Source organism: Stigmatopora argus, chromosome 11, assembly GCF_051989625.1.
Source record: "Stigmatopora argus isolate UIUO_Sarg chromosome 11, RoL_Sarg_1.0, whole genome shotgun sequence".
Lineage (NCBI taxonomy): Eukaryota > Metazoa > Chordata > Actinopteri > Syngnathiformes > Syngnathidae > Stigmatopora > Stigmatopora argus.
In genome coordinates this window covers 8,150,373-8,164,371 of record NC_135397.1, presented here as the reverse complement: position 1 = coordinate 8,164,371, position 13,999 = coordinate 8,150,373, and the positions used below count along the sequence as shown (strand labels likewise).

Sequence of the window (13,999 nt, the reverse complement as noted above, 5' to 3'; positions counted from 1 at the left end):
CTCCTTTGATGAGCTGTAATATCTTGTCAGTCTTCTCTTCAGCTCTTCAATTATCTTACCTTTTATAGATAATAGCTTCAAACATGGTTGCACCACAACACACTACAGTTTTTACAGTTCTAATTGTTCATATCATTGATACATATGTATAGATGTAGCCTACATGCCTATCCAATGATTAAGATAAGGTTCCCAAGTTGAAAAAAAAGTACTAAAATACAGTTGCTTGATTCACACTGAAATGTTTATCAGGGTTTTAAAAAGAAATGGATGAATGTGTATAACGTAATATAAACATCGTATAAAATTACATATTCCCCAAGTAAGAATAACAATGGAGAGGAGAAAAGCACAGTAGAAGAAAGAGCCCCTTGGTGTTGCCTAGGAGAAGCTTATCTATTGTCACGGCCAAGAGGAGCAGGAAAGTAATTCAACATTACATGAGGTCGGACACTGGCAGCTTACTGGTGTGACACATCCATGACATGCTTCAAATTAACATGCAATAGTGTCAATTAAAAGCATGAAATACACTTAGGAAATGTTCTTCCGGCACCCAGACACACCGAGTCAAAGTGACTGAGAATTGGATCACATTATTTACATGTGGGGCAGTGGCAATTAGCACTGCATGCTTATTCCTGATAATTATCAAGTTGAGCCACAGCTCACATTCTTCGCAAGAAATTCGAAAGGTGTTATCAGAAGGGGGAAAAAAAGGTATATCACCCTCTAACCAATCAAATAACAGCTGCAGCTTTGGTGCGATCACAGCTACCCACTAGTTTCCTGCATACGATGTTACATGGAAACACCTTTGAAATGAGAGACCAGAGGTTGCATAATCAATCAGTTTGAATACCACCCATTTCATTGGCACTTTATCTCTCATCAACACTGTTTATACAGTGGTCCATTTTTTTTTACATTTGTGCCATTTTTTTATTCTACAAGCCTATAAGCTTACATCCCGACAATAACATGGTTACTTGGCAGGCTAGAGGGCAAATGAGGAACAATTTAATGGTGTGGACCCAAGTGCATGAAACCATAGACGCAAGGCAAGTGGCAGGGCAAACCAAAATAACATTACTATTAAAAAACAGCCAAGAAACAAAGGATGGAGGATATACAACAGTTCAAACCAAAAGGCATAAATAAACTTGCTGAGAAGAACTCACACGACATAGACGACACAATAAGGAAAACTCAAATCGTAATAGTAGTAGTAGTGTGGACATGTCCGTTGGATTGGCATGCTACAAATAAATACAGTCAAACCAGAGAACAACATGTTTTCATGCAAGAGGCAGCAAAATACTTGTGTTGAGGTTGGGGAAATATATCAAGGTAAAGTGGGTGGCTTTGAGTTTGTGCGTGTTTATGCCGTTATCCTATTGTCTCGCACTGTCTCAACCTGTGCAGCTCACCAGCAGCAACATAATAACAATATCACTCATCTTATATCCTAGGCTTACTTTGCTTCAACACCACCGCCCCCTCGCTACACATTTATCATATTCATTTGATACTCAGAAATAAATGTAGCAGAAACAGAATAATGCACCTCCTGTACACGGCGTTCATTACAGATACATTTACATGGGCTCTGCCTTCACAGCTTCAAATGGAGCGCTGTTCATTGGTGTTCCTCACATTTGTTGAGCGGGAGGGTGATAGTCGAAGCACATTAGCGCTATCACTGAGCGATGATAAATGGGTTGATCTATCCATCTCCGCTGTCACATTCATAAAATAAATTTGGCCTTCGTCAGGGGAATCAAGTGGCGAGTTCTAATATCCGCAACACATATCCATCAAGTCTAACTTGAGATGTATTGAAACGCTTGACTGGCTATACCTGAGTGAATAATATTTCACTCGGGATAATGCAGCAAGTATCCACTGAAAATCTGCATTTTTCTGTCTCAACTGCAGAGCATAGTGGAGGAGGTGAGCCACTGATCATATTCAATCTGGAGGCGATCATGTAAATAGCCCTCCATCTTGGGAAGGCGATATGCAAAGCAGCCCATCTCCCCTGTGTCAGGATCAGATTAATGGAAACCTAAAAGTGGGAATTACGGCCCTTATCCAGCACGGCGTTCTGGGGAGGGGCCAGGATAAGGGCCCTAGGGGAATCTGCGTGGTTCAAAGCCCATTCCTCTGGTTAAGGAACTCGCTAAGATCCATGCACTGAGGTGAAGGGTAATTTCCTTTGATATGCAGCAATGTATTACTTTATGTAGTGCGGAACCTGCATGCCCCACTGGCTCTAAGTGCATGTGTGAAAGCGTATGCATGTGTGCAAAATGCAAATGTATGTACATTCAAACAGCTCAACAAAGACACGACTTTAAACATTATGAAAATTGGACGCAAGGTGGCGTGACTATGACCTCGTGGTAAAATTAGCTAATCTTTAAAAATAATAATAATAAAAAGAACTCAATCACAAAACAGTGCTACGCCACAGAAGGGAGTTGCATCAGCTCTATTGGGAGTAGGCACAAAAGCACCTGTTCGAATTGACCCATTTAAAAGTACATCCTAAAAGGCTGCATTTACTTTATTGACTGTCACTGACAGCTCTAAACAACTAATCCATTTGAAGTGAGACGGCTGGCAGCAAATTAACAAATGTTGACATTTTAAAGCTAGGAACACTGACACCATTTTTAGCCAAAGATAGGTTTGTGGCAACCAGAATATAGCTAGCGTTCACAGCGACATTGCTTTTTGTGTAAAGTAAAATTTACCTATAGTACAAACACCCATACATAGTGTATCGATCTAAAATACTGTCAATAATTTATCAAACACAAGTCTGCGAGAAGGCTACATGTCATTCATTTTGCCGTTCACATTCCTCCAAAAATTATTCAGTGTGAGCAATTTTTTTCCCCTGCATTTAGGGGCCTGAACTATGCGAGTATGCGATCCAGTCCTCTCTTTTCCCCAACATTAGCAGACAAGAGAATCAGTGGACTATTGAATGCAATTACAGTGTGCAGGCCAGACAATCAAGATTGATAGTTCATCCGTCTTTTATCACATACAAAACATACCAGAGGTTCAAGTCTGCGAGCCTCGAGCTGCTGGCATTCTAATAATGATTGAGAATATGCCACTAGAGTGACAAGGTGTGCTTATGAAAAAAATTAAGGAAGGGATAAAACAAAATTGGGCTTGGATGTCAGCCTCCTTTGCATTTCACAGGAAATTTTTGAAAGAAGAGTGAGTTGCTTGAAGAGGAACAAGATGAAGGGAGATAGGAATTTAAAAAATAGCATTTTCTTAGCATTGCAAGCTGATTTCTAAATGTTACATCTGACATAACTCCCACAGATGTTTGCACATGCGTAGTTTTGTTGCTACATCCTGAGTCGCTTGCAATAATTAAAATGTAAAAATTAACTCTAACAAAAAAGAAAGCGATCTACGGACTTCCCTGGTGTGAATATGCCTTTAAAAAGACATTATTATACAATATTGCACACTTCCAAAAGTTATCGAGACATCATAAATTACTGCTGCCGTGTTGTATAAAGAAACAACTCGCATAGTGCCCCCAAAATACATCTGCCCTCGGGTGTTTTTGTTTGGTTACAAAAATTAGGTTTTGTGTAATATATTGAATTCCTTTCTACAAGACAAATACTTATGCATAGTACAAACTCTTATGGTAATTCATACAATAATAATAATACAATAAGGGAAAGTCTCAGTACTTCTTCATTTTAGATTTCTAGTTGTATATTTGTGCAAGTGAGCCATTATTTTCGTCTTGAAAGTTTTACTTCCTTGCATAGTCTAGAGAAATGACAAAGACCTAACAGTTGATCATTTTTATAATTCGTAGTGCGATATTTTCTGGCCAGTGAAAAATACTCGTTTTATCTGGTTTTCACAGGACAAAGTGCGATTGGCAGTGAGGAAGACACATTGAAATAGTTGGTTGCCAAACACACACAATGCTTCGTGATGAAGGAATAATGGGAGATGACCAAGGACACATTTGAGTGAGGAAGAGTGGAAACAAAGAGCAGAACAGAAGAAAAGAAGAAGATGACAAGGAGAAAAAAAGGACATAACTAGATAAAGCAGCTTTTCATCCCTTTTCTAACTTTTAAAGGGAGTTACAACCATATGAATAGCAGAGAATGATTGACAGAATGATGTTTCTATTATGCGAATGACTGACCAAAGTCCCCTAACATATGAATATGCATGGGTGGTTACTTTGTTCGGGCGGCACTCGTTATTGGGAACAATTGCTATCTCAGTACAATATCATGGGTTACAAATGTCCTTTCAATTTTGATTGACACTGGTGAAAAGATAATTTGACTTAAATGATAAATAGAAAGGTAATAAATACAGTTGTCGTAGCATGTACTGATGTCGATAAGAATCCTACTGCAGATCCTTGGTTGGTGTTTCAGTACAAAAATATATATATTTGTGCTTTCTTGAAAAATAGAAAACTGTTATTTATCGATGACAGCAGATCGCTTGGGACCGCTACTATACATAAAATCTATACAATGTACAGAATGAGGCCTTTGTCCTTGCTTGGTTGTGATAAGAATTCAGTCCATAATGCCAGGATAATTGGTTTGTGTTGACTTAGCTGTCTCAACGTGACTCAAACAGCCAATGGAGTAGATAATCTGTCAAACTAACACTGGGCAGATGTATGGAGCGGTCAGTGTTCTGTTTACACTGCCAAACATATTTGCATATGAAAGAGTGACCTCAGATAATACTCCAGGAAATGTTAGAGCAAATCAGAATAAGATACGATTAATATACAGTGTTACGGTGTTTTCTAATACAGTGCAGGCACTGTGTATGTAAATCCCAAATGTACACAGTCGCTATATCTCGCTAGAGATAACTGCATGAAATAAGTAGGATGAGGGCTCACATTTTACCCGATAATATGTAAATCCCGACTATTACAAATATGTTTGAAGGAAAATGTAGGATTTCTTTATTATTTGACAACTCCCCCGTCTTTGAGTCGGAAGCTATCCTTCTAGATCCGTATCTAAAATGTCAAAAAGAATTAGCACTGATAGCAAACTTTTTTTTTTTAAATAGACATATATTTAAAAAAAAATAGTCCACTTCTCCCTGATAAAGGTGCAAATGGAGTACGGTCTTCTCACGATCATTGTACTTCTTACACATTTTTTTAAAAAAAGGCCATATTCAATATGAATATGTCACTTGCCTCATACCCATAAGCCCTTCGCTCGTTGCAGTAGAAAGAATTATTGTCCCCGTGAACTGATCGTCACTCCCAACTCCGCCACAACAAAAATGCCATGGTAATGTCAGGGAGATGTAGCGATTTAGATTTTGACGATTGGCCCATGTCATCTGCACATCTGTCAGCCATGAACAAATTGATTAGAGTTGGGACCTCAAAAGAGCCTTTCGTTGGAAATGTAAGTTGGTGAAGCAGTAGATTTAGCACATTTCTTGTTAGGAATTAAAGAGTCAAAAGTTAAAGTTCTTTTCTCGCTTACCTTTTTTTTATCTTTAAAGAGTTGACAGTTACTTTTTTTATGAAATACCAACTTTTGAACCTGTTTGGATCAACATGATGTGACTACAGTAAGTAACCTGGGAAACAGTCGAGTAAATGTCCTCATAAGTTCAAACATTCATTGCTTGTGCGACTCAGTGCTTCAATCATATTTCTACAACTTTCTCATGTGATTAGTATGGATAACATACAAACCTTATTAATGCAGTTTTTCTACGACTCTTAATCATTGTTTTTGTTATTCTTAATTAAAAAGTCTGCATTTTTGTTGAAATAGAACTTATGCAAGTATGTATTTTTCCATCCATTTATTTATACATTTCCATTTCAGCCTTCCCTTCAGTATTTCATATTAAATTGATGGAGACTTAGTTTTGTTGATTACAGCTATTTAATGTGACTATGTTAAAAAAATGAAAGGTCAGGTTTGGATGCCCAACAAATTTAGCCCATATTATGCTTGGCGTTTGGAGGAAAACGGTAAATCTCAGTAAAAGTTTTAATGTCGTGTGTTGTCATAGCATGATATGAGAATGGGACTACCTGCATGAACCATCTTGTTTTGTTGGCTGGATAAAAGTTATTTTCTATGATATTGTTCACATCATATTTGAAGTGGAAGCATATCTAAGTATGGCCATTAGTATTCATTAGCACGACTAACGAATGAAAGCATTTGTTCAAGCATGAGATGCAATCCCCCATCTTTTAATCTTGATAAAGCCAAGAAGAAATGGTGTACCTACTGTACAAGTCAACCTTGCATCTATAGAAGTTTCATCTTTCCACCACTGGGAAAACACCCTGATCCTTTTAAGCATGTATTCAGATTGACCCCATCCTTTAATCAAAAGTGATAAAAGCTTTGCCTTAACTTCTGACGCCACCTTTCCCCAAGCCTCCCACTTCCTCGCTACCTACCATCATCACTAGTGCTACATTTGAATCAAGAATGCAAATGGGGCTAGAGCCTCACAAAGCCTGGGGTGACCTATATTACAGCTAATGATCGGCCACAGTGTCGGAAGAGGAGCTGGAATGAAAGAGAATTTGAATGAAGCTGACCCACATACAAAGGCACGACCAGTTGGAAAGACATGTTCTCTTCCTACTAAGTAGGCCACAATGGGCTTCAGGATTATGCACAAGATCCCTTTCCTCCTGATGGATGGAAACAGGAAGGACGTGATGGTGCTGATCTCTTGGCAACAAAAGTCAAATCATGTGAATATCCTGGCTAACAGGTAGTAGAACTCACCCGAACCCATCTACAAAGTAGCCAAGTCACAGATTGGTGAATTAAGTTCAGTGATCCGATCAAGCGCCAAGTTGACATTCATAGTGCAATGGCAGCAAACAGATTCATTATGCTGAGTTAATGTGCAGTCTAACATCCCATTATAACCTGAATCAAGTCATTGATAGAACAGATATCTCTTCATGGAAATGCATCAAACAGAATGTACATATCCTAAGGTCATATTCTGCTGTTTGGAGTTCTTTGCTTATATTCTGTTTTAATGGCTGAGTACATTAAGTAAAACGGTCTTGTATTTGGAAATCCAAGTGTCACGTAAATCATCACAAAGTTATTCAAATGAGGAAGGCCCTCGCAGTTTAAATGGAGTGGTATGAACGATGTTAGAAAAAAAGAGTGCCTTATGAAGAGTCAAGATTTGCTTTACAAGTATTCACTGAACATTTAACCAAGAGTTCTAAAATATAAATATTATTTTTTGGTACGCTAGTTCATATGTACACAGACAAGCAGGAGGCTAGTCTTAGTGAAGGCTAAAAGGAAATGCTTTATTTCCTGAGCTCATGGTGGTGAACAGGTAGTAATTGGTGCATGTGTTAATCCTGGGATAACAAGTGTTTTCTAAGGAGAGTCAATGATCATCTTACAAGGTCAGTTTAGCCCTACGCTGCATGCATAATGGAGAATGCAGAGGCTAATAGGAGCATAATCACATCTCAAGAACACACACACACCAACACACCCACACGGTTGTGTTTCCTGCTCACTCTAAAAGTAAAAGTCATTTCAGCACCAGCTAGAAAAGTTTGTTTTTCAACAACAGTCTTCTCGAAATTCTGCAGGTTTTCTGATAGAGGAGAGAAACCCTGTGGTACAACCTTCACTTAACTGCCATCTTTACAAGATCCCTTCCCCCTTTCCCTCAAGCCAATGGGATTAGAGCCAGGAGGTGGCTCCAATTGCGACCGTGCAGTGTGACCCGTCCGATTTTTATGACTTCATTATTTTTCCTCCCTGCCACGCTCATTTTCATTTGCCAAAGCGAGAGCATAATGACTGTGCCATAAAAATGCTGCTTTAACGTTTGCATACTGTTCTCATTTGGTCTGGCCCACAACCCTTCAGATAGCATATGGCAGGTAATCAGGTCTGCAATCAGGGCTGCACGTTACACAGGGCCTCGCTTTCTGCACTGGGGCTATTACCCATCTGTTTCACCAGACACACACACACACACACACACACACACACACACACACTCATATTTGTGCAAGGAGGCAAAGACGCCACGAGATATTTGGTCACACATTCAATGCGCAAATCAATGCATGGACTACACACAACATTCAAACAAACAAAACAAATGTCACTTAGGAGACAATGCTAAAGTGTTGTGTTAGCTTTTAGACATTATACAGTGGACATCCGAATATTCATTGTTTGGGACCTGTTGTTTCACCTCATATCAAGGATTCTTTTTTGCCAGGGTATTTTCTCAATTTTTTTTAAATCATATCGTGGTCGTGGTTTATCGCATTTACCAAAAGCTAAGTTGTCTGGAACGTGCCCTTGGCAGGGTCCCGTATGTGGCGAGGGTCCCTCTGGAGCACAGGTGTAAAATTCAAGGCATAGGGGCCAGATCTGGCCCACCATGTCAAATTTGGTGTTTTTGCTAAAATACTTTATTTGAATGAAATTTGAATCAGAGAATATTTACATTTTCTTCTTTTTTTAAATTGACAATATGTAAATAAAAATACAATTTTATAAGGAGAATAATATACATGTTAATGTAGTCAAGATTAAATTTTGAATGAAAAACGTAACATTTCTTATTGTTTTCCATCTTTTTAATCCTTAAATATAACTAATTAGAATGAAAAATATAAAAGAAAATATTTGCTATTAATCGATGAATTGATTATCACAAGAGTTGATAATTACTCAATTAAGTGTAGCAGAAAACCATAAAGGGGACCACAAACACAACAAATTAGTTTGACACCTGTGCTCTAGAAAAAACCCTCTCTGATGATCACTACCGTGTATAAAAAAAGGAAAAAATAAATAAATAAATGTCTGTATTGCACACATGAGTTCTGGGAATAACCCATAGAAATGTTAACAGCCTGACTCATGTTTTATGATATTAATGTGACTCACAAACGATCGTATAGGCTTAAGGTCCCTGTTTCCAACATGAGGCCAGGAAAGCCTCATCTTCTGTAAGGGGGAAGAGTGGAACTTTTCCTTACTCCTGCCAAACACCAGCATGCTATCTCAAGTCAGCATAAATTTAATTTAAGGGAAGCCAAAAAAAGAGATAAAACATGGTATTCTGTCAATATCACAGTACTTAAAGGACAGAGCCAATCTGAGAGCAAAGATGGAAACCTTTACCTCCAACTGAACCAACTTTGAAGATTGAGGATGTCTTGTTGTGGGATATCCTACCCCCGACTAGGCGCCACAGTAGGATCTATCACTGCTGCTGCCTTATTGGATCTGATGTACTTGTACAGACAACCAGTTGGCTTGTATGTATAGGTGTGTGATTGTGCGTGCATGCCCGCATCTATGTAAGGGTGCCTATAATAATGCACAATGTATATACTGGCTCTCCACCTGGGTACCCATGCTCAAGCCTTTCTGCTCCTCGTCTTATATTTGTTGAGCTCTCAGGCTGAAATCCATTATTACCTCCTGAAATGACAACTCATTTCCTCAATGTAATCCCTTCCCTTGCCTGCATGAGGTGGGAATGTAAACACAGGCCCAATCTAGACAGCAAAAGAGGCTAGGGGGAATAGTACTTCAAGTTTGTTGAGTGAACTGGAAATGGGGAGTTCTAGACCTATAGTGTTAAATTGATATTAAGAAAGAACATTTAAAGGGATTTATTTCAAAGCACGATTAAAGTAATAAGACTTTTCATTGTTCTTTCCAGGTGCCATATTCAAATACATTATCTCTATTTAGTGTATTCGATTTAGTTGGACTTGTTACTTGATATTTTTACTTCATGTCAACCTTGCTCAAAATGTTACAGAAACATAACACTCATCAATTGCTCATCTATTCTAGGGGTTCAGAAACTTTCAATATTTAACTTTAAATATAAGTTTTACAAAACAGGTAGAAATTGAAGTCACATCCTATATATTACTTGATATACACTTCTCATCCAAAGTCTTGTCATTACTAAATTGGTATGCCTAACCTATTAGTACTTATGCTCACAAAAATCATATATAGTTTTTCTTTTCCAAGTTGTGCTTTAGAAGCAGGTGTATGTTTTCTTGTTCATGAAAAACTTAAATTGATAAACATTGATAAACAATTCCAACCTGCCAGATTGATGGGCAGGATAAAGTGGTGACAAACAACAAAAATAATGATAATGAAAATATTACTCAACAAGCCATCCCACATTGTCAAGCATATGATATGTGACTGGTTTAATCCCAGGCAAATCACTGACAGCTCACAATTAATAAAATCCGCAGTAGGGACAAATAAACAAGTCTAAATTGCCGTCTTAATCAAATGATGCAAACATTGGTGAGTTGTAAAAGTTCGCTACTGCCACTGACAATTTTCTAATTGTAGTCACTCATTCATGGCAATTTTATTAACATGGAGTGAATGTCTTCTGCCCTTCCGCTATCACAGCACCAGGGATCTAATTTCATTATTTTCCACAAGATTTGCTTGACTTCTGCCGCCATGCTTGTGCCGTGCCATGGCCAGATGTTTATGCTATTTAGATGAGGCCGCAAAGCCTCTTGGGTAAACATAATTAAAGAAAGTTAGGACTTTTTGTTTTTATCCTCTCTCTCTCTCTCTCTCTCTCTCTCTCTCTCTCTCTCTCTTTGTGTCTCTAGCTCTCTTCCTATGACTCGCTCTCATTGTTAACTTTACCTGCTCAGACACTTTCAATTAAATGTGAGCCACATGGCTCTCTGAGCAGGAGCAAGAGGCCTGCATGGAGGACTGAGTACGCAGAGAAGTGTGACTTAGTATGCGCAGATGCTTTAGCCAACACTTTGCATGCAAATATGAAGACATTTTGCATAAATTTGAATGTACTGAACCACAGATTAATGTCATTTTTGTCTGTGTTTTCTTCGAAGGGTTTATACAATAATAACGTACAAAAGAAACACATAAATCATATAAAAAATACATGAATGGGAGTGTGTGTGCGTGTGTGTTTCATTGTGTGAATTGTTGACTACTCCTTATTTGTGCAATTGACAAATCCAATCCTAGTTGACTTACAGCCTACTCAATAAGTGTTGTTTTGTGAATTTATAAAAACAAATTGAGTTTAGAAAAAAAAAAACAATCAACCATAAAAAGGAAATTCTGTTCTCACATGGAGCACATGATTATATAAACCAGCAGAGGATGACATTTAAAGTGTTAAAATATTTCTGTCGTATCTAACAATTTTGTTAAACAAAAAAATAACTAATTGCCAGTTGATGAAAATGAGACACACAATTCTTTGCATTTGCACTACCATTGATAAACTCCAAATTGAAGTAAAATGTCTTTAGTACAATTAATTCAGTTTGGAACTAATAATCTACTTAACCTTCCAGTCACTCTTAATGTGTGATAAAACTTTATACATGTCTATATCTATTCCAGCTATTTGTAATGTGGGAAGTACATACATATTATGGAATAAAACTACTCTTACTAATACCCAAAGACATGTTTGTATATACTATATATATTTACTTTCAGTAACTTAAAAAGTAGTGTGTTATGCACATACCTTTGTAGCATTCACCAGATTTGGATGTAAATATCTCCTCATTCCATTTCAATTACAATCAATTGTGGTGGTGTTTGAAAAAGATGACAACTGTGTCAATGTCCCAATTTTTAGTCATCTGAAAGAAAGAGGAGAGGAAAAACATGAAGTTCCCATGAATCATAACTGCATCAGCATCTTTTCATGGCAGGTATTGCTTTTCTTTGTCTATATTTTAAAGTGAGATTCTGGGGACAAAGGCTTCATTTTAATCATGACAACCAGAAGCATTCATTTAGTCCATTTGATAGAAAACACCCGATTCTCTGTGCGCATTTCAACCACGCGCAGCCAGCTTGATGGCTGAAATATGCTGTGCAGCTCTAACCATGCAGCCACTTTTTAAGTATGCAGGGCGCAGCACATTTGATACCCTTTAGTGCACACGAACTGAGTAGCTGTCAAAAATACAACAGGCAACTCAAGTAATTATGCAGATTTATGCAAAACATTAACAAGAAGAATTAAAGGCACAAATGAGGTGGCTACACTTGAATTGTTAAGATTATGAATAATTACCATGAATCTTTTTACTCTTAATATAACTTGTTTTTGATAAACAAAGCCTTAATTATCGGAATACTTTGGAGGATTCTGGTGACCTTCATTAATCTTAGACAACAAGTCTCCGGTGAGACTTGAGATGAGGCCTACACACCCAAGCACGAGTACACGTGCCCACATACACATGAAGCGACACGGGGTAAATATGCACGGATGGTGTTACATATGCTAACTAGCCACTTCAGCCCGGAGCGAGGAGGCAGACAGGTAGGTTTCATAGTTAAGGTAAGAGAGCTTCTCTCACACTGGTGCGTTCAGGTACACAGAGGGGCACACCACCGCTCGACAGGGGATGCACAAACTCCTCTGTGAATTGACAGAACCTGGTCCATCACTAATTTCAATTACATCTCATTTCCTTCCTCCCACCACTTTGCTCTAACTTTGAATCTACTAACAGATCCGTTCTGAATTGGACACACTACTGAAAAGAGCACATGGTAGAAAATATAATTTACAGGATGAAACAACAAGCCGCACTTGGACTTGAAGTGTCCGCTGTGAAATTGGGAAAAAAAAAAACTAAAACTAAAACTTTTTGTTAACTTGAAAAGCATACATGTATGCAAGTTTTGAAAAGCGACCCGGTGGAGCGTGGTTAGCGCGTAGGACTCACAGTTCTGGGGTCAAGGGTTTGATCGCAGGTGGATCCTCACTGTGTGGAGTTTGCATGTTCTCCCCAGGCTTGCGTGGGTTTTCTCCGGGTACTCCGGTTCCTCCCAGATTCCAAAAACAGGCATGGTAGGCTGTTTGAACACATTAAATTGCACCTAGTTATGAGTGTGAGCGTGAATGGTTGTCCGACTCTTTATGCTATTCAGGCTGTCCTCCGACTGGTCCAATAATTGGCTGGGATTTGCCCCAGCAACCCTGCAACTTCAAATGATATAACCAATATGATATTATGATTACCTAGATACATATTATACAATAAGGAAAAAAACAATGTCCTTGCTACTCAGCAAGTTGGCTACCAAAAATTGCACACACAGCTCCGATAAATTTTAAAAGTTAATTTTGATTTTTTTAAATAAAACTTTAAAGACATATTCAGTCAGGCATTAATTATCTGATAATCCTAATTGTGACTGCTTAGCAAAAGTAACAATAGTCATACACAAATGTTATTGTTTCACACACTGAAAGAACAAGCTGTTTCTTGGCTCACCAGGCCTTGCAGCGTATGGCCAATTAAAAAAGACAAACTAACAAGTATACTGTTAACTGAGGATTACAACTTTCCTCTCGTGTTAGCAGTGTTAACAGAATTGCTTGTGAAAATACAAAAGACTCGGTCAGCTAAACCTTGGCAAGTTTAAATGACATGCAAATTATTTTATCACCAACATATACAAACATTTTTGGGTGCACACATCCGAGCATTGATGAAACCTTTTTTTATTTAACTTAAAATATTATTAACCTGGTGTACTCCTGCTGCCAGAGAAGCTTTATCTTTTTGTTTAAAAATCTAAACAGCAATCTTTCATTCATATTGTTCAGGTCCTACTAAGGCAAGACATAAAGATAAACAAGATAGGCCGGATAAAGAATGTATTTTTTTTGTTTATCATTTAGGCTTTATTGGATAGGCTCCAGCACCCCCTACAACACCAGTGAGGATAAAACGGTTCAGAAAATGAGATGAGATGAGATTTAGGCTTTAATGTTGAGCGATTATAATAGTATTCATGACATTCAGTTTGTACAAATATGTTTTTTGAATGACAGTGCAGTAAAGGCTTTGATTGCATGTTTTATTGTATTTGTTATTTACTTATGTATTATTATATTT

The 13,999-nt window shown here is 37.9% G+C and overlaps 1 long non-coding RNA gene across 3 annotated transcripts in view; it reads right to left on the bottom strand.

Annotated features, from left to right (window-relative positions):
• LOC144084884 (uncharacterized) overlaps positions 1 to 13,999 on the bottom strand; it is a 233,609-nt gene that overhangs the window by 192,125 nt on the left and 27,485 nt on the right. For all 3 annotated transcript variants that reach the window (XR_013303945.1, XR_013303946.1, XR_013303944.1), the window contains exons 3-4: positions 12,821 to 12,950; positions 11,602 to 11,719 (exon numbers count right to left, since the gene is read on the bottom strand). This is a non-coding gene — a long non-coding RNA (uncharacterized LOC144084884). The remainder of the gene's footprint in view (positions 1 to 11,601; positions 11,720 to 12,820; positions 12,951 to 13,999) is intronic.